This window comes from Equus caballus, chromosome 2, assembly GCF_041296265.1.
Source record: "Equus caballus isolate H_3958 breed thoroughbred chromosome 2, TB-T2T, whole genome shotgun sequence".
NCBI lineage: Eukaryota > Metazoa > Chordata > Mammalia > Perissodactyla > Equidae > Equus > Equus caballus.
In genome coordinates, this window is record NC_091685.1 from 91,690,049 (window position 1) to 91,711,489 (window position 21,441).

The 21,441-nt window shown below is 38.0% G+C and overlaps 1 long non-coding RNA gene across 6 annotated transcripts in view; it reads left to right on the top strand.

Annotated features, from left to right (window-relative positions):
* Positions 1–21,441, top strand: part of LOC111772542 (uncharacterized) — a 217,885-nt gene that overhangs the window by 139,503 nt on the left and 56,941 nt on the right. For 3 of the 6 annotated variants that reach the window (XR_011436755.1, XR_011436754.1, XR_011436758.1), the window contains one exon: positions 4,875–4,947. The exons of the other annotated variants lie outside the window; for them this stretch is intronic. This is a non-coding gene — a long non-coding RNA (uncharacterized lncRNA). The remainder of the gene's footprint in view (positions 1–4,874; positions 4,948–21,441) is intronic. 6 annotated transcript variants of the gene reach the window in all.

Sequence of the window (21,441 nt, forward strand, 5' to 3'; positions counted from 1 at the left end):
GTCGCAACGGACTGACACCTATCCCAGGGCATGTAGGCAGGGGACTGCCCAACTCTAGGGGGCACCCTTTACATAAACAGTCACATAGATTACAGGGTGACTGGTGTTCTCTGTTGGCAGATTCTGGGACTGTAGTTCACTGTCCAGACCTCAGAGGGTGGATGAGGAGTTTGCAATGGACTCCGTAGGCCTCAGGATTGGGAAAAGAGTCTTAGTACCTATTATGATGCATACTAGTATGAAGACTTTCAAGAGGTCTTACTCGCTAAGCTAAGCCCCTTGGGAATAGGACCTACGTCTTATTCGTATACAACTCCTCAGAGATTTAAAGTCTAATACAAGGAGCACTCAATAAATAAATGAAGAACTAATCCTAAATGGTAAGAATATGGTCACACTTGGTTAACAGTGAATTCATAGGGAAATATTTGGAATTGAAAGATTTAATTCTTGGAGATTAGCTCCATATGTTTGAGAATATGGGAGACATTTTCGAAGGATGCAATATGTGTATGATTTGGACTTTAGCAGATCTCTGTAGCACATTCTTTTCTTTTATGGAGTCAACTCCCAGAAGCATTTTTCACTTGAATGTTTCTAAGAGGTTGCAAATGCTTTTATCAAAAAGATACTTCAGGAGCCAGCTCCGTGGCTGAGTGGTTAAGTTCGCACACTCCACTTCAGCAGCCCAGGGTTTCACCGGTTCGGATCCTGGGCACGGACATGGCACTGCTCATTAGGCCATGCTGAGGCGGCATCACACATGCCACAACTAGAAGGACCTACGACTAAAATATACAACTATGTACTGAGGGGATTTGAGGAGAAAAAGCAGGAAAAAAAAGAGAAGAAGACTGGCAACCGTTGTTAGTTCAGGTACCAATCTTTAAAAAAAAAACTATTTGAAGACAAGTATTCTGGAAGGCAAAGTTTGGGTATTTTGGGGGTTTTGTTGTTGTTGTTGTTGTTGTTGTTGTTTTCTTTTTCCTCATTGTAAATTTCATAGTTCAGTTTTGCCTAGTTGCACAAGAAAATTGTTTTTGCATCATTATCTAAATGGGGGAAACTCAAATGCCCATGGTAGTAAGTCACAGTGGGTAAGCGATGCGATTAGTATTACGAAGTTAGTACTAAAAGTCGTAAACCTTTTAGCTAAATTTATCCAGAGTGTATGAGCAATGGGAAGAAAAAAATGTTCTTGGATGATATATTCCAGAACTTAAAATGTCAAAATTTTCTAGTAGGTTAGAATTACGAAGCAGTTAGGATAATTTTAGCTGTGTGTAAGCAGTAAATCCCTATTAAAGTGACTTAAACAACTTATTGTTGCACATGACAAGTAGGAGGTAGGGCTGTGCTTGATTAATGAATTGCAGACTCAGAGACTTCACAGTGCATCTGGGTTCTTTCTGCTTTGCCTTCCACCACATGTCAAGAAAATCCTTTAGGATCACAGGCTGGCTGTAGAAGCTCTTAAGCATAACATTTATTCATTTATTTAATAATTATTTATCTAGTGAATATTAAGTGCCAAGGTTCTAGAGACTGGGGATATAATGGGACTATGTGGACCCAGTGGAATAAGTTGGCCATAAGTTAACAAACAGATCTCCTGCTATAGTATCAGATAAGAGACAAGTTCTCTGCCTTTATCAGGTTACATTCTAATGGGAACAGAGACCAAACAAAAGGGGTAGGGATAAATATCTAATATTTCAGATGGTTGAAAAGTGAAGAACAATAAAGCTGGGCTTCGTAATACAGAATGGTGCAGGGGCTGCTACTCTATAAATGCGTGTCCAGGAAGTCTTCTTTGGCCCACGAGGAAAGGCCATGAAGGAAGGGAGTATGCCGTGGGAACTTGTAGGAGAAAGGTTTCCAAGTTGCCTCAAAGCCCCCAAGGTAGAGGCATGGATGATATTTTTGAGGATCGGCCAGGAGGCCAGAGTGGCTGGAAAGGAGTGAACAGGGGAGGATTGGAGGAAACGAGATCATTGAGGTAGGCAAATGTCAGATCATCAGGGCCTCATGGGCCATAATTAGAATCTTGAGTTTTATCATAAGGTAGGAAGTTTTTGGAGAATTTTGAGTGGGTAGATGACATGATTTATGTTTGAAAAGGCTGCAATCTGCCTCCTGTATGGAAAGTTGACTGTAAGGGAGTGTGAGTGCAAATGTGGAGTATGCTTAGTAGGCTACTGAAGTCACCACGAGGTGAGAGGTGACTGGGGTATAGTGGTGGGAGGAAGGAGAAGTGGTCAGACTCAGAATATATGCTGATAGCATCACTCATCAATATCCTGAGGTAGGAACAAAAGGAACATTCCGCCAGCATCCTTTTTTAAGTTTGAGGAAAGGTTTTCCAGAAATTTCCCAGCTTACTTCTTCTTGGTTCTCATTTGTTTGAATGGCATCTTATACCTAGATCTAAACCAATTCCCTGGCAAGTGAATGAGATTGCAGTGTATGGCTCAGGTGGATAAAAAAAGCACTCTGTGCTGCAGAGGAGCCCAGACTCTCTGGGAAGTCTTGGGCACTTGGAGGAGGGAGAAGCAATTTGGGGATCTGTGGAGCTCAGTGCAAAATAAAAATGTGGCGCCCCTTGTTTGAAAATTATTAAGAATTTCAAGATGGAGACAACAGAGAATTAAACTAAGTGCAGAGTTCTTCCAAATGTGGGGTCCTGTGGGATTGCCAATGAAGCTAGCCCTGTCTGTTAGCAAAGAAGTGGCGACAAAAGAAGGGTGACAACAAAAAGTTTTTGTCTTACATAAATTATTTTCTGGGAGTAATTTACACAATCTTGGAGTTCTCAGTGAGTGTCCTACTAGCTAGAAGGAGAAATTAATACTTCCTTAATTTATAGAAAGCAATTCCTTCTAATTTTTATTCTCCTTTCACTGTTGCATTGAAGTGAACCCCTTGCTCATAGTCTCATAGTGCACACACCTTCTACTCCCTTTCCTGATTTAATTTTAATCCCTCTTAGTCCTGACCACTTGACTCATTTGAGGTCTTGCCTCTCTCCTTAGACTTGATATGTGCTGCAGTTTCTCCTTCCTTCCTCTTCTGGGATTTTTAGCCATGCTTTGACTATGCTTTCTGGGGTCTTACAGGATATTTATCGCTAAAGATATACCCTGGCCCCTCACATTGTGATCAGTGTTCCTGCAGGAATTGCCTTACAGCATCCACACATCCTCTTTGCAATCAATATTGGTTTGGGTTTTTCTTGGTCACCCATTAGTAAGTGCCGTTGAAGTACACACCACCTACCTCCTCAGAGGAGTTCTTGACAGTTGTCTCCGAATTTCTTATTAACATACTTTCACAGCTTCCCAGGATTTTAACTATACTGTCATCACTTGTAGGATTTCACCATTGATGGGACAAGGGAAAAAATCTCAAAAGAGTCAACATTGTTACTTTAGAATGAGCAATTTTTTAGGGGGGAAAGAATGTATAACTACTGGCTAATATGAAGAACAAAAGAAAGTGCCCTTTAAGTAGACAAAATTTGGGTTTTGGGGAGAAAGAATTTCTTGCTTTTAGGGCATGATATTTTTGTATCTCTTCCACCAGAGAATAAGCAACTGCCCTGATGATTTAGATATTCACCAATCAGAATAATTCAGATATCACCTCTGAAATCAACAATCTTCACTTTTTCTTCTGCCTTGGGTTAGGGTTCCAAATGATGGCTGTAGGTTCCAGGACATTATTCTTTTAGAAAGAACACAAGCCCAGCAGCTTCCAAGTCAGGAAAACCTAATTCTATAATGGTTTACTATTGCTAGTGAACTTCAGTGTTCTCTGTGATAATTCTTATTCTTGCTGATGATTGAAAATTTTTTAAACATGTTAAAATACATTTGGCAAATTGTTTTCTTCTGCTTAATTATTATTATTGGTTAATCATAGCAAAATATTTATATAATCATGTCTATATTTTATTATTTTAAACTTTTTGATGAAGACTTTAAATTTTCTTCTAAAAACTCATTATGCCAATCCAACCACTTTTGCTTGGGTAAATTCTTTCCTTGGTGCAAGGTGTAACCCTCTAATCCCAGCTGTCACTTATGACAAATTAGGACTTGCAAGCCCACAAATGCAGATCACATGTCCCAGAGATGGAGAATGTGATTTCTCCCGGGGGCCGGATATGCAGACCATTATATCATCTCACACTCTGAGAGAGTCTCCCCTTTCCATACTTACTGAGTACCCTCTGATTGTACAGCATCTTCATCTCTGACCTCTAAGCAGGGTCACTGTTGTAACAGCCCAGAGAAAGCTTTCAGGAATGAATGAATGCTTAGAGAAATCAGGTAACATGCTCTGTCCAGGACAGTGATCATTTCTGACAATGTGGATAGACAGACTTCTTCTGCAGTCCATTGATTTCAGTGTCAGGCAGATGAAAAGCAGCATATTGATGAGCCTTTGTCATTACTTTGCCAAAGGTGTCTTGTCAGATAACAGACCAATAGAGGAAACCAACTTAAGACAGGCTATTACATCAATTTTCTTGGCGCTGAAGGAAAGAGAATGAACTGTGATATTTAAACTAATCGATACCTACAAAGATATTCTTAAACTCTTACAATAAATTGTTTTGATTTGCAAAGAAACGAGAGTGATCTAGCAAAAGGAGAGAGGAAAATGGGCCACAGAAGTTGAAGTAAAAGATTTTCATTCACAGCGATAGTGAAGTTACACCTGGGACTCTTTTTAAATGTTTACCTATATTAAAGGCTTATCAAGATAGTGTAAAATGCCTTGTTCAATCTTTTTTAACTTCCCAGTATTAGCTTCTAGAACTCACAGCTGAGAGCAAAGGCCACTATATGTTCTGCATTCTAAATTCACAGAGAACTTCAGGCTGGGGTGCCAGTTACCTCCCCAAAGGACTTGCTGAAAGGTGCCATTTGAGCAGTATCAGAGGTAAGCACCTTTTTCCAATCTCTCTCATCCCACTATTCACTCATCCACTCTTTGTATAAAGAAGACTGGAAAAGAACCAGGAGACAACTTTTAAAGGCCCTGACCTCCTCTTCCCTAAATGAAAGAGATGCAGGCACTTATTGGTTTCTTCTCTGAAGCCAAAGAGAGTGGGAGATAAAAGAATTCCTCATAAAGTTTGTGGGTCTTAGCAAGAAGTGGACACATTCCTTACTTGATGTTTCTTGAGTAATAAGGCTTTCACATTTGCTATGTTGTTCTGGGGGCAGGAGTACTGAGGAAAGAAGGTGGGATGATAAAGCCAGATGGAGCAGGCATGAATTGGCTCTCTTGAGTATTTCCTGGAACCAAAGAATGGGCTGGGAAAGGATGTAGATAGACGAGATAGGGAGGGGTGGCTGTCAGCTTGCAGGGGACCACTGCAGGCTGGGATATGATATGCTGGCCAGGTGAAGCTCAACTTTTTGAAGATGTGTTCAAATTTCTAAAGGAAATACCCTAGAGTTGGGTTCAATGCCAGCAGTGTCTTGGGACCTCTTTCTACCCACTTCTGCTTCATAGATTGCAGCTTGATTGGCAGAGCTGATCACAGAAAAGCAATAGCAAGTTTTGCACTACTGAAGTGCAATTGCTCGTATAAGGGAAAGGTAGTTGGGCCAAGAAAGAAGAAGACAGCCTATTTGCCATGCACAGGCATGTCAGGAGAGGCATCTTCTCCTTCCATCCTCCCCTCACTAACACCAGAGGAAAAGGACAAGGAGGAAGGACCACAGCAAGGTTGTGGAGCCAAAGGTATAGTGACCTTCATAGATCTGAGGAGGGGAGAAGTGACTCTAACGGGAGGTTGGTTTAGACCAAGTGTGAATAATTGAAGATGACAGAAAAACCATGAGACTAGATTTAGAGATCGTTAGTGGGAAGGGAGTTGGCAGCACAGCTGATAGAAATTATTGGAAAATAAAAATTTCCACACTTATACCTCAATGACTTGAGACTTCTCAAATAAACCATTACATTATTTTCTCTAGTGAATTTTTTAAGCTGAATAATCACAGGTTTAATTTTAACAGATCATGGAGAAGATTCATGGTTCATCCTCAACAAAGAAAGCATCCTAAAATCATGATAACAGCAGTGTAAATTCAGTCCTCCATGTGGCAAGGACTGAGGTGCCCCACTTCAAGGTCAGCCTGCCTCTGCTGACCTGACGTCTTACTACAGACACAAGAGTTCAAATCCAATCGGTCAAAGTGTCCCAAATTGCCAACCACAGATCTGTGAAAAAAATGCTTTATTTTGGCTTACACAGATAAGTTTTCGGGTAGTTTGTTATGCTGCAAAAGCTATCTGATACAGCATCATTATATGACTTTGAAAATCATAAAGAACATTTAAAGTAAAATCATCTCATGACCTCATCACCCTAAAATAGCTCAGCATTTTAGAATTAATCTATTACTTACCCTTGGCCTGAAATTCCATTTGGATATGGTGTTCTTAAAATTTCTGAGATGACATAGATAGTCTGACCAAGCTGCATTCTCTTTCTAGCACGCATGTGCAGGCGTGCAGCGTTCCCTTTTAAGACACTGGCATTGTAGAACAATTACTTGTACTGGGTCAACTTTCACACCAGTGTTTCAGCTTTATGAGGATTCTATTGAATTTTCACAGCTTAGCCATGTCCTTGGTCAGATCAGAAGCCCAACTTGCTCAAAGTAAGTGGTGATGGTGCAGCAGCAGCACTAGCAGAAGCAAAAGAGAACGCCCCAGCTAAACTTGGTGGCCGTTGACATTAACATTCACCTTGAAAAATGTTGTCTTCTGCTGTGATTCTTTTGGCCTAATATCATTTTATGCAGAAATATACACATTGTTTTCTTTTGTTTTAGAGACCCGTCAATTTATTTCTTCCCCCCAACGATACGCTTTTACTTTCTAAAACCCTTTTCTCCAATTGGTCGGTAACTTAATGGCAGTTACTTAAATCAGATCCAGGTAAGAGATCTTCTTGGCACGATCCAGGAAACAGCTATAGACCCAGGAGTCTGGAGATTTAAGTTTTGTTCTTGGCTCCATCATTGATTAGTGATGTGCTAGAACAAATCACTTCACCCCATTGTGCTTCAGTTTTCCCCATCTTTAAAGTGAGAAAAATGTGCCTTAACTGGCTAAGAGTGTGGTAAAGAGGATAATATGGAGAGAAATCATCTGCCTCTAGACACGATGGAGAGTGTGTATGCGTGAACTTGGGGTGGTGCCCCAGGTATCTTGTGGCATCCAGGAAGAACAGGGGGTGCACTCACACCCAAAAAATTAACTGCTGTCACATGGCATCTCCTTCCTTCTCCTCCTTTCCCATTCAAAACAGCATTTTAGTAGGTTACTCTAAATGGAAACAGGATTCATGATGGGCCAACACAGAACCTTAAATAAAAGTGCCAGTTTCAACAAGTAAACAAAAGCATTTAACAGTTGAGGAAATCAAATTAACCAAACAAACAGAAGTGCACTGTTTAAGTTTTATTAATATCCTTATCAGGACAAGATAATATTCTCATTAGGGCATTTACAAAACAAAAAAATTTCTGTTACATAATTAACAATATAGGAAATAATATTATGATTGTAAAAATTAATAAATCCTCAAGCATAAATATTTATATTGACAGTCCCACTCAGAGTCAAACAGAATGAATTAAAAACACAATCTAGGCACATTAAAGTTCAGAAATAAAATTACTTTGAACTCCAAATTCTAAACATGATCAAACTACAATTAATAGATGTGCAAGGACTCCTAAAGAGCAGGACGTATTTCAACAAAATGAAAAATAAATCAAAAAGAATAGTAGACATGATACAATAAACAATGATAGGCAAAGAAATAAAATGTGTAGTTATCTAAGAGTTAATTGTAAAAATATATAGAATGAAAAATCACGACATGCCTATTGGTGTGGCTAGGGTGTGTTGGGCAGAGGAGGATGTGGGAATAGAAAACTCCAAATGCGCCAAGATCTTAATGATTTATAGAAAAACATTTTAAATGAGTGTTAAAACTTTTTAAGTTGCAAGTAGACAATTTTAAATAAAACATATAACTTTCAAACCAAGAGAAGAAAAAAATAACAAAAAATCCCTACATCAATTAACAAATTCAAGAAATAAAAAAAATCAAAATAAAGGACAATAAATAGAAAACATAGAATAAGAAACAGAAAGAAATCCAAAGATACTACTAATTCAATAAATGTCATGATTGCATAAAAAGCCAAAGTCTTTCAGATAGTACCTTAAAAAAATATCCAGCTATATGCCGTCTATGTGAGACATGGCCAGAGATGGTCAATAAAAGAACAAAAAAGATATGTCAGGCAAATATTAATGAAATGTAAATAAATATAGTTTTTATCAAGCAAGTGGAGTTAAAGATAAAAAAGCACTAAAACAATAAACAATACTAAATTCATAATAAAAAGTGTACAAGACAGACAGTTACAGGCTTCTTCATTTTTAACCACATGTTTAAAATATAGAAAGCAAAAATTTATGGAAATATAATAAGTCTGTAATGATAATGGAAGAATAATATAACTCTCTCAGAATTCAATAGCTAAAATAGACCTAAAATGCAAGGTATAGAAAATTTGAATAACACAATAAACAAATTTGGCTTAACAGATACATGTAGAATTTTTTATTCTAAAGCACAATATGTAATCTTTTCAGGTGCACAGAGAAGAGTCATAAAAGCTGAACAAACACTAGACCACAAAAACGATTTAAAAAATTCCCAAAGCCCACTGCTTCTCCTTACTTACTTTAATACCTACATTCTTAAAGAAAAAAGAGAAAGGAAAAACTTTCCAAATAACTTTTATTTAATAAAGAAATCAAACTAAATTTTAGATTAGTTTCAAATTTCATTAGAAATAAGTAACAATGAAGGTACCTATCAAAAACTGTGAGGACTAGCCAAAGTAGTACTTAGTGGAAAATGTATAGCCTTAAATGCATTTATTAGACCATGAAAAATAAAATTATATCTTCAACTCAAGAAACTAGAAAAATAAAATTAACCCCCTGCCCTCGCAAAGAAGTGATTGCTAAAGATAAAAGAGGAAGGTAATGAAATAAAATAAAGTTCACTACTAAAAAAAATTTTGTTCTTTTAAAAGTCACTCTCCCCTACACACACACACACACACACACACACACACCAGGACTAACCTTTAGTGATTTCAAGTTTAGGAAAGATAAATATGCACCAAGTACAAATATACATTGATTAGAAATGCCTATTCAAATATTTGAGACTTATGGCTAAGGATAGTGGCCTAATAGTATATGTCTGTCAATTCTGCTTCCCTGATTCCCCAATAAATGGTAGAAAAGAAATAAAAAGGCTATAAGAACTCACATGTAAAGAGAACAGCAATGAGGTCATTAGGGGACCACGGACTTTAACCCATATTTGAAAGATTGAGAGCAGATGCAAGAGTGGTGATTGGTGTGGCAGGGCAGAGAAAGTCAGAGCCTGAGTGCAGAGAGCAGATCTGTCCTCCAAGGGAGCCAATTTGCTCCAAACCTGTGGTTCCCAAATACCAGCGTGCATCAGAATTGCCCAGAGTGCTTGCTAAAACAGATTGCCAGACATCATCCCCACAGTTTCTGACTCAGTAGATCTGGAGTAAAGTCTGAGAGTTTGCATTCCTAAGTTCTCAGAGGATGCTGATGTTGTTGATTTGGGGACCGCGCTGGAGAGCTGCTGCTCTGGAAAATAATCTGGGATAGGCTCAGGCCTTTGAACCATCAGGTATAATGGAAGGCAAGAATGAGATGTGGACCAGAAAATAGGTATCTTATCAAAAGTCTGTATATAGAGCAATTGCCCAATCTGCTCTTCAAAGAAATGCAGGACGCTCTACAACCAGAATCTTCCCTCAAGCAAGAAATCAGTTGTTTTTTCCCATTGGAGCCCCAGTAAAAAGGCCTGGTGGGAATCTGTATTGTTTTAATTTCCTACAATGGTAATATATTCACATAGTACTTGAACAGTTAAAAACCAGGTACAGATTCTATACAGGGGTGGGATTTCATTCCTGTCTTGATCTTTACACAGAAAGATCAGGGAATATTCTAAAAGTGTCTTGGTCCTCAAGAAAGAAGCTTTCAAAAAATGTGCTTTTTTTCTGTCTTTAGAAAAATCTTAAGGAAAGAAGAGAAAATATCTTCACTCACATATACAAGAGTTCGTTTCTCTGTTGTCAAGAATCAGATTAGAGCATGTATGTGAATGATGAACCTCTTAATATCCATATTTATAATGAAAACTTCTGCTCATAAGGAGTAGAGTAATGTAACTGCCATATTTACAACTGTTTGTCATATGTCTCAGAGCCCTGGTTTTCCCACTAAGGTTGCATTATTTAGGGCCAGAAAAGAAAGCTACAATTCGTGAGACAATAATCATTTTCTCACTAAAACATGAATGAGCACTAGTATACATGCCTCCTGGTTTATTATTTTAAAATAGTTCAAGTCAAATCTTTATACTTTCAAATGCTATTTTTGTTTCTAAAAATCCATTGGCTTAACAAATGTTACTTAAAAAATGTAAAAGTCCAAAATCATATCTACTCTAAACTTTATCTGCCTTTCCTTTACTTGTGTGAAGTTAAGTATCTATTACAAATTTCGGCTGAAACCAAATGTATATTTCAAGGTAAGTTCCAGGAAAGAATTTTGCTTTGGTCCTCGGTGGTATGGAACCCTAGCAGACCGTGTTCATTGCTAACCAAATTGACATCCAGCAGAGGTATTTTCCTTCCATGGGAGGCATCTTGTACAACTCTTTTCATCCCAAGAAGTTGTGACTGAATCCATTTGCACTCCAGGCTTTCATGCTTTTCTCATAGAACTCCATTCTGTCAGCCTGTCACCAACAGTGTAATGAAAGAGGGATGCCAACATATCATATTGCCAAAATATCGTAATTGACATAGTGAATGTCTAGTCTTTGCTGCCTCACTTGGCTAGATGACTCCTGTAAGGGTCCGGAGACTATTGGGGATCTGACTTGGCAAATGCTCTCAGGAGGGAAAAAGGGCCCTTAGTGGTTGAATGCTTTGACATAATACAAAGGGAGAGAATGAAAGAGCCTCTTCAAAAAAGAGGACGGTGGAGGGGAGGAAGGGAGAGGGATTGTTTTTTCTCCCTAAACATTCAGAGAGACTGTAATTCTACTTATCATAATTATTTTTGTCTTTAATTTTTTTCAACTTCTGTGTACTCTGTGTTTAGGAATTAGATTAACAATAAAATTAGAATTATATAGAGACTATCTGTCACTCTCCAGACACTGTTCAAAGCTTTTCACGCATTATCTCCTTTAATTCTCACATCAACTCTTGAGGTGGTAAATTTTGTAACACCTTGTTTTACAGATGATGATACTGAGGGTCAGAGAGGTGAAGTAACTTGCCCAAAGTCATGTAGCTATTAATGGTGGGACTGGAACTAGATCACAAGTCTCTGACTCTACAGCCCATGACCTTAATGCAAAGCTATATGGAAATCAGACAATAAGATGCCAAAATTATGAGAAGTGAAAATGCTTTTAATCAATCACTTTGATATTTGGTGTGATGTAGACTACTTCTTATTGCTAAATAAGCTGCAGTATGATTGATCATTCCTTATTGGAACAACATGCGCCCATTTTGTCTCTTGTAAGTTCTGGCTTGATGTGAGACCATTCGTGGAGCACTTGACATACAATGTTGTTTAATAGCATCAGTAACCCCAGCTTATAGCAATGCACCCCTTACATAAACCTCTAAAGCAAATACAAATATTTCTCCTAAGGCATTTATTTAATTAAAAAATAACTTACTGGCTAAAGATCATACCAGAACCAGATTCATTCAAAGATCTCTAAAGGATTTTGTTTGATATTAGCTTCTATGTTTTTCCTTTAAGAAAAATGTTTTATATCCTAATGGGCATTTTGTGTAGGGGTATTGCCTAAGGAAAAATGATATCAGTAATTGTGCATGAAAAAAATACCTAAATAATAAATGGATGAATGAATGAATGAGACACCAAAAATTTGATATAGGCTTGCAGTTAACATCGTAGGGTGGTAGCAAAGTCCTGTTTAAGTTATTTGAACCACAGCACAATTCCTAACTTTAAGAAATGACTTCTGATTAAATTTCAGAGAGGAAAATATTTTTAAGAGTAAAAAGAAATTACAATAAAGTTTAAATGGGTTAGCGCCCAGTTTCCCACTTTGCTGCCTTTCTCTTCATTTTTTCAAAAGTTTTTCACTCTTTACATGAAAAACTCTGATACTTATCAACTCTTTAAAAAATTCTTCCTTACCAACGCAGTAGCTCAGCTTTCCATTCTCCTCTCTAATCTTTCCTGGGCACTGGTGTGTTCTTGGGCTCAAATTGCTCCTCCTGGTCTTGGATAGATTTCCCTAGAAATTCCACTTCTGGGTATTTATCCAAAGAACACGAAAACACTAACTCAGAAAGATACATGCACCCCTATATTCATTGCAGCATCATTCACAATAGCTAAGACTTGGAAACAACCTAAGTGTCTGTCAACAGCTGAATGGATAAAGAAGATGGAATATATACAATGGAATATATACAATGAGTACAATGACTATATACACATTGAGTGTATATATGTACACACACACACACTGAGTATGTATATATATACTCACACACTCAGTGTGTGTGCAATAAGACAAGATGAAACCTTGCCATTTTTGACAATATGGATGGACCTTGGAGGTATTAACCTAAGAGAAACAAGTCAGATGGAAAAAGCCAAATACCATATGATTTCACTCATATGTGGAAGATGAAACAATAACAACAAACAAACACATAGATAAGAGAACAGATTGGTGGCTACCACAGGGGAAGAAGGAGTGGGAGGAGGGGTAAAGGGACACATTTGTATGGTGATGTGAACTAGCCTTTTGGTTGTGAGCACTATGTAGTCTATACAGAAGTCGAAATATGATGATGTATACCTGAAGAGGAAAAAAGTTAATATAATTCCCTGAGCCCTTCACTTAGTCAGCCTGCAGTGGGGAGAATTGAACATATTCATTGTGAAATGCTTCAAAGGAGAGTATATTTACCGTTCTAGAAGAGATTTTAAACAAGAGATTAAAATAATAGTTTCTTAGTGGTCATTTAAATTAATTTTTAGTTGGAAACCTATTTTGTATTATGTCATATTGATACTGGCCCTGATATTGGCTCCTACATTAAACCCAGCATATATGGGGTTAAAACCAAAGCACTCATTCCCTGCTTACTCCCTGTCTTCCTGGCTCCAGAATCCACTATCCTCCCTGGAGACAAATGGCCAAGGATAATTACCTGGATTTGTTATCTCCTCCTCCTCCTTCCACCAAGGAGCTACAGGCTGGTGGGAAAGCTGCTGACCAGCAAGGTGATGGGCTCCTTCCTCTCTGCAAGTAGTCTCAAGGCCAAACACAGTCTGGTGGGAAAGCTCCAACCAGCAAGGCTGTATGCTCCCCTCCCCTACCTAAAACCCCCAACAAAAACCCTTCCTTTTAGCTTTTTGGGGAGTTTGGGATTTCAGTGTTAGCTGCCCTTTCTCCTTGCTCAGCACTGTGCAGTAATAAAATTCCTCATTTCTTCCCCTACACCTGGTGTCAGAGATTGGCTTGCTGCTCAATGGGTTAGTGAACTTACTTCAGGTGTGATATCAATATGACATAGAAAACTACTACCCCAATATGCCAAGTTTCACCTGACTACTGACCAAATTTCCAGCTGCCTGATAAACACTGCTCCTCATTTGTATAGCAGACATTTCAAGTTTGACATTTCTAAAATTTAAATGGGCATCATTTCTCATTATGTAAAGCATTCTATTTTTTAAAGGAAATCCAAATGCCTTATCACAATTATGTTTTGTGCACTTGGTACACAATTTTTCCCTGAGTAGGTACGCATATTTGTTGAATTAAAGTAAATGCTAAAGTAAAAAGCTTTTCTACCTAAAACTTGTAAATAGTGGCATTGCCCATAGCTGCATGGAGGTAGGGGAGGGTGTGTAGAGAAATCCCAGAGATGTAAATAACATACTTTCTAGCTAAGGGGCATGAAAGTTCTGTCTTTTCATTTTTTTTCCTTCAATTTGTTCAAACTTATATTTTTGTCACTCATAATTCAAAAACGGTTTAATGGAAAAACTTCAAATGTTATATATATATTAGTCCTTGATGAGAACTGGAATGTAAGAATAATTTTACCAACATGGAATTTAAAGTTTTTTTATTTATTGAGGGTTAATTTTTCTTTTCATGGGAGAGCACCATGAAGGTCCCCACAGACAAAATCATTTCCACCAGGCATCTGGTAATAGTTTCACAAATCTAAGGTTTCATTTTGAAAAATAAAATGCCTTGTCCTTTCTTTGAAAGGACAAAATCTTTGCCATAAAACGACTTCCTGTGGGTCTAAATTTGTCATATTTACTTCTGTAAAGTGGCAGGTTATCCCATGGGTTCTATTTTCATTTGCTCCATATAGTTCTGCTTCACCTTTGCTTGTAGATCTTTCCAGTAGAAGTCAACAGAATATCTTGGTCTGTAGAAATGTGTGTTTACCAAAGGGAAAGATTGGGCCAAGTGAAAATGAGGAAGGTGACCAGCATCGGCTCCCCAGATATCCTCAAAACAAGGCCAGCCCATATTCAGAGAGTGGAAAGTATTTTTCCGAAACTCTTCCATTCAGGTTAGATTTCTCTGCCTCGGTGATTTAGTGAACAATAAAGTTTAGACTTCCCCCCAAGAATGCCTGAGTTGCCTGTTCTATGAATGATTATGGTCTGGAGATAACTTTTAAAACGCTTTGTCCAAAGAGGCATTGGGTCTGATGGAGACTGCCTAGTCCTGGGCAGCAAGTAAGAAGGAAAATTGAAGTCATAGCTTTTGGGACAAATGCTTTCTCTTCCTACACATACTACAGATTGCTTAATGCTCACACAAAACTTATGACTATAAAATTCCTTCTAGAAGGTCCCTTCGAGGAAACAGAATAAACCACAACCTGCCCATTATGGAAGGCTGGTATTATTATCCTGCAGGGATAAAGGACATTTGGCTCCAAAATGTCTCAGGTTTTTTTCAGCTTGGTTTGTAGTACTGCTGAACAATCATCTCTAGGAAGCAGGAGATAATAATAAACACGTCAAGGAATCGTTAAGGCAAACCTTGCTCATTGATGACATTTCCTCCATGTTCCTCTTATTAAATGCTTTTAAAGCTGGCCACCGAATAGGTTATAATGCATTAGAACTCTTGCTGAAAGGACCAGCCTAATATAATATGGAAAAATATAAAGAGCCATGAAATACTGCATTGAGCTTATTGGCTTAGCTGTAGAGTAAACATCATCTTTGTGGTTCACACTGCCATTACAGACTCTTCTTGTGGTTTGTGTTTCTTACCACAGTCAATACAGCTAGCAGACAAGATGTAAACTATTAAGCTACATTACAAACGAAAGGGGGTTTTCCTTGCCAGGGAAGCATATCTTCCCATAGTGTTGTAACAATAGGCAGAACTTCGTCAGCTAGGATGCACTATTTCATCTAGACTATCACTGTGAACATTTCTATTAGCATCAGTTAATCCTTGACCCTGTTCTTGTGTTGCTATTTAGGTTTCTTCCAGAGGGTGGATTGATGCTACGGTGTTTAGCTGCATTAGCTAGTACATCACAAAAAAAGATTCCAAATAGGTTCTGTCATATGTCCTACTGGCACGGGTTGTGGATTGGTTAACTGTTCACTCCCAGCATTTTTGCACCCTGAATGTGACCAGGGATTAGCCAAAAGTTGGTGAAAGAAAAAAATGTTGTTGACAGCACAGCAGTAATAGAGTCTTGAAGCCCCAACTGGGGAATTCAACTGGGCTAGAAGAACAGCAAGGCTGAATAGTTCAAGAAGCAATGAACCTTAAAACAGCTTTAAAAGGAAACAGATGAAAGGAATGAAGACTTCACCAGGACACACACAGGCCTAGAAGCAGACACGGAGGAATCTTAGCAATACTGACAGAAAGCAAGAACTACTGTCAGAGAAAGAGGACATTCAAGCTGGATGTGGACATTTGGGAAGGAATACATTTTTGCTGGCAGTCAGGAGAAGATATAACATTCTACTATATATATTTCAGCAGATGCATGAAATTGGGCAAATAGATTAACAAGAACCTAACATTATTTAGTTTCATTAAAAAAATAAAGGTTAAAAACGACTGAAAGAAACAACTCAGATTTCTGAATGACTTCCCATCACACATCCCTCTTCGTTTCTCTTAGGGCCCCGTATGGACATAGACTTTATTTCTTCTCTCCACTCTCTTGAATGGAGAAAGATGCTGTATTAGCTGGGATTCTTTGGTTATAAATAATCAAAGTCTGACTTTGGTTTATAGAAGATGGAAATTTATCTGTTCTTAAGCCTGATGTTCAGATATGACTGGATCCAGGTGCTCAAAAAATGTCATCAGGTATCAGATTTAATTTTTTAAAAATCTCTTGATTCTGCTTTTCTATATAGGCTCCATTCCACTGATTTTCCCTTAATGGGAAAGAAGTGTCCACCCCTAGCTCCAGGCTTGTGTTCTGTACACTTAGCTACCCTAGAAAATGAGAAAGATACTCTTTTTCCTAACCTTTCCAGTAGTATCCCTCCCATGTGAATCTCTATTACTGATAAAGTCATTTATCTAGTCCTAAACTAGTTACTATGTCCAGCATGCAGGATAGGTGGTAACATGCAAATATTTGATTAGCCAGTCCCAGGAAAATGTGGTGTGCTGCTTTCAGAGGATGGAGAAATGAATACTGATGAGGCTAAAGTAACAGAGGTCCACTCCACATGCTCAGCAGCTGGCAACTTTTCTCCCTCATGGACTTGCATTGCATTAGTGCTTGACTAAAGAGATATTTAAAAAAATGCAAGGCCTCCTGGGAACAACTTGTTTGCTATAGGAGAACATATAGGTAACTAATGCTAGACTTTATTCCACTGAATTAATTAATTTATTAAACAACCTAACATTGAGTTTGTGCAATGCAGAGTCTGAGGGGGTACAGTGGGAGTTGGAATAGTTTTTTTGGGAAGAGAGAGAAGAAGTTAATTGAAGACACACGAACAATTTACAACTGGTATTAAAGGTCAAGATAAGACTGGAAACCATAAATTTAGAGTCATTCCAACTTAACATATTTTGTGATTTTTCTCTAGTTTTAAGTGAAGAAAAATGATGTTAAAATTGGATGATGTTGGGAATTTTATTATGGCTACCATAGAATGTGGAAGAGGCAGGATAATTGAGGGAAAAAGCCAGAAAATGATGGACTATTATAGTGAAGAGAGCAGGAAGGCAGAGTAGTCTCTTTTTTACGTTACATGGCCACTGAACACTACCATCCCAATACATCCCAAATACACCCTAAAGGGGTTGACACATTCCTTTAACACCATCTGTCTTCACACAGTTAGTGACAGATCATCACTCAACAACGAGGATTTTTAAGGAACATGAAAGCATCTTCTGAGAGGAGGCTTAGTGCACAACGTTGGATAAAAAGTCCCAATATATTCAATACGATACATCATTTTAGTGACCCTCACATGATAGCTGTTGAAAGGGTGGAAAGTAGCTTGCAGTTTATTCTGAGAGCCTTGTTGGGCCTCTGCAGTGAGAAAAAAGAGGAAGAAAGAAAGTGTGGCAGGAGGGGGAGGGATGATCGATTGAGAGAAAAGGGAAGAGGTCAAAGCTGGAATTTCAATGAAGTCAGAGTGTTACAGTGGGAGGGCATTGATAAGTCTGGTGTGTTAGGAATCTGCGGTCAGAGTGAGGAATATGGATTTAATGTTTTAGAGTTGGCTTAGTGCTGGGTATGTGAAGTGACGTATCACAAGAGGTGCTGACAAAGAACTACTCGAGCAACTAGAGGTAACAGGATGACCATCTTTTGGCCACATGGATCAAAGAGAAGTTCACAGAGAAGGTGGTGTTCAAAAGAACATAGAAGAAAATGGAGGATTGTGATATGAGCACAGAAATGGTTTTAGAAGCAAAACTTACTATAAAGGAATATTTAATTTTTTCTGAAGAATCATAAAGACAGATTCCAGTGTTTCTATCATCTGAAGATCCCGACATTATTTTCATTAAATTTAAGTTTATTCTTACCCTGTTCTATTCAGATGATATTGTTTAGAAATTCTTGTGTGTGAAAGATGCTCGTCTTTATGAACATCTACTTGGTCAGGCTGTGCGTGAGACCTGGTGGTACAAGGATGGCAGGACTGAGGCTCTGCTCTCAAACTGTCTATCTTCTGCTGTTGGAGATCAACATACATACAAACCGCGACATGGTTAGAGATGTACGAAAGGTCTAGAGGAAGATTAAGAAAAGGAGCGCTTAGCTCTTTCTAAGAGAGGCATTTACGGAAGTGGTAGTACTTGAGTCTTAAAGAATAATAAAATAACAACAATCATAATAACATATATATATGCGATACTTACTAAGTGTCAGCCACTATTATAAGTGGTTTACATATATAAACTCTCCTTTTATCTTTCAGCCAACCTTGTGAGTAGTTCTATTATCATCCTCAGTTTACAGATGAGGAAACTAAATCACAGAAAATTTAGGCAACCCGACCAAGTCCGTATGGCTAGTAAGCATTGATGCCTGGGTTCAAACCAAGGCAGTCTGACTCTAGAGCCCATGCTCATAACCGTTACCTCACACAGTGTAAGTAGTTGTTTCTCCAGGAGACAAATACTGGAAGGCATGAGAGAGCATGGAATGTTCTGGAAATTACAAGTAGTTCAGTTTTGCTAGAGGTAAATCTATATAATTGAAGACGAAGAGATAAGTAGGGTCAAGGATGTAATCTAAGAGAGTTTAGATATTAGTCTGTTGACCATGGGGACCACTGAAGAAGGCAGAACCAGAGGGTGCTCTGTATCAGGTTTTCCCCTTAGAAAAACTATTCTGGCCAAAGTTTGGAGGAATTGAGAGGAGGCAAAACTAAGGACAAAAAGGACTCTATATGAGTTTTTGGCAGATATCAGGTAAAAAGTGATGACGTGAACCATGGTATTTGCTATAGGCAGTTTAGTTACTGGGGTGGTTTGAAAACATTCTTACCATTTGTGCTCTCAGATCTGTTCCCTGCCCTAATCATCCTTATTCTCTGTTCTTATTGTCAAGAACTACATTTCTCAAATTTCCTCCCTTCTGGCTTCCTGGTTGCCATGGACAATGAAAGACAGTGGTTGAGGGTAAGAAAAGGGGAAAATCTGGGGTATTTCTTCATTCTTAACATGCAGCATCTTTAGCAACAGTTTGCATCTCCTCCATGGCTTCAACTGGACAACCTCTGCCTCCATAACCCCAGTTCCTGTTGGGTGGCCTCTGCTGTGTTATAGTTCTTGCTCAATGGCCCCAGCTTCTGTGGTCTGGCAGTACTATCTCCTCCCTCTATCCCTTTATCCCCAACGGTGGTTACAGCTTGCTGCTCTTGCCAATCTCGAAGTTGTCTCACCACCCGCTTTGGCTTCTTTCCATCACCTACATAACCAATGACTTGTATTAAATTCTCCACTGGAAACACCTAGAGTGATTTCTGTTTTCCTGGCTGGTCTCTGATTGATGCATACATCAAAAAGTCCAGTTACCTAACATCAGGGTCTCTCTAGGCTTAATATTCAAATGAACTGAAAGAAAGAAACTGCTTGAAAGGCAAATGATGACAAGAGTAATGTCCTAAAGAGGGCCAGCACTGGCACTGTAGGGCAGCTTGAATAGCTCATAAGCTGAGGGACATGCTTATAATAGAATTATTATTTTTTCCAGTTTTAATGAGGTATAATTAACATGTAACATTGATTAGTTTTAGGTGTACGACATAATGATTTGATATAGATGTAGACTGTGAAATCACTATCACAATAAGTTTAGTTAACATCCATCGCCTTACATAGTTATCAAAAATCTTTTTCTTGTGATGAAGCTTATTTTTTAAATAGTCCTCTTAGATAAGTTTTGACTTTTATTTGGATACTTTAGGTAATCTGAAATCAGACCTTATATACCTTTTAAATAAGCATAAAAATATTGAAATTACCTAAAGAACTGAAATACAAGTTGCAGACAAGAGAATAAACTGTTTGAAATCTTGTCATTTTCTTAGCTCTTTTAGACTTCTGAAGTTTTAATTGGATATTTATGCATCATTTGTGTTTTATTCTGAATATCCCCAGAAATGATGCTTATGTGTATTTCAAGAGAACCATGAAACGGCCCATATAAATATTATTGAAGTAGTCAATTATTTTGGAAACCTCAATTAGGAACATACTATTTGATACTGTACAACTAGTAATCCTCAGAATGTGAATTCTTCAAAGGCTTATATTTTTTAGTTTTTCATAACTTATTATTATAATGCTTAATGTAGTGTAATATAAAATATAATTACATTGTCATAATGCTTAATATAGTGTAATGCAGCAGATAAAAATGACTATAGAGACTGAGAGTTTTGTTACATTTTGGTGTCATCCTCTCTCAGCCCAACTGTACAGTATAGCTTTACGTTTTAATAACATCTGTGATTATTCAGTAAATGAGTCCAGTTATGTAATATATATTTTTATTAATAAGAAGGAAACCCAAGTGCTATGTTCTTCCAGGTTCAAGTTGTACATTTCATATAACTGGCATCTTACTATTACACAGGAGCCTGAAAATTTAAAAGATTATTAAATTCAACTTAGATGTTCACACGAAGATATGGCTTGGAACAAGAATCTTGGGAGAGTCACCATTTTCTTACGTGACTAGAGTCGTGGTAGTAAAGCAGCTAATTGACATTCTATCTCTAGGGAAAGCCATTAAGGTTAACACACTTCTTAAGGGGAAAAAATGTTTTTGAGGCAAGGGAATGCTTCCTTGAGCATCTCAGATAGTGTTTTAAACAGAATCTTGGTGTTAGTACTTTTTACCTGGTGATCTATAGAACACAAGCCCATTGCCTTCAGTATTTCCCTCCTGATTTTGTTTTTGAATGTGATTCCCTTTTATATTTCCTTGTTCTGTTTTCCTTAAAGACATTGCATCAACATATTCATTTAGATCAGACAAACAGACAAGTCCTTCTTAAGGAAGGACTGCTGAGAGGATGAATTCTGTGCAATGAACAAAACAAGATGTTTATAGGAAGAACTTCTACAGTTTTATTTTCTCTTTTTTTTGGTGAGGAAGATTGTCCCTGAGCTAACATCTGTGCCAATCTTTCTCCATTTTGTATGTGGGATGTCACTACAGCATGGCTTGATGAGAGGCGTATAGATGAGCGCCTGGAATCTGAACCTGT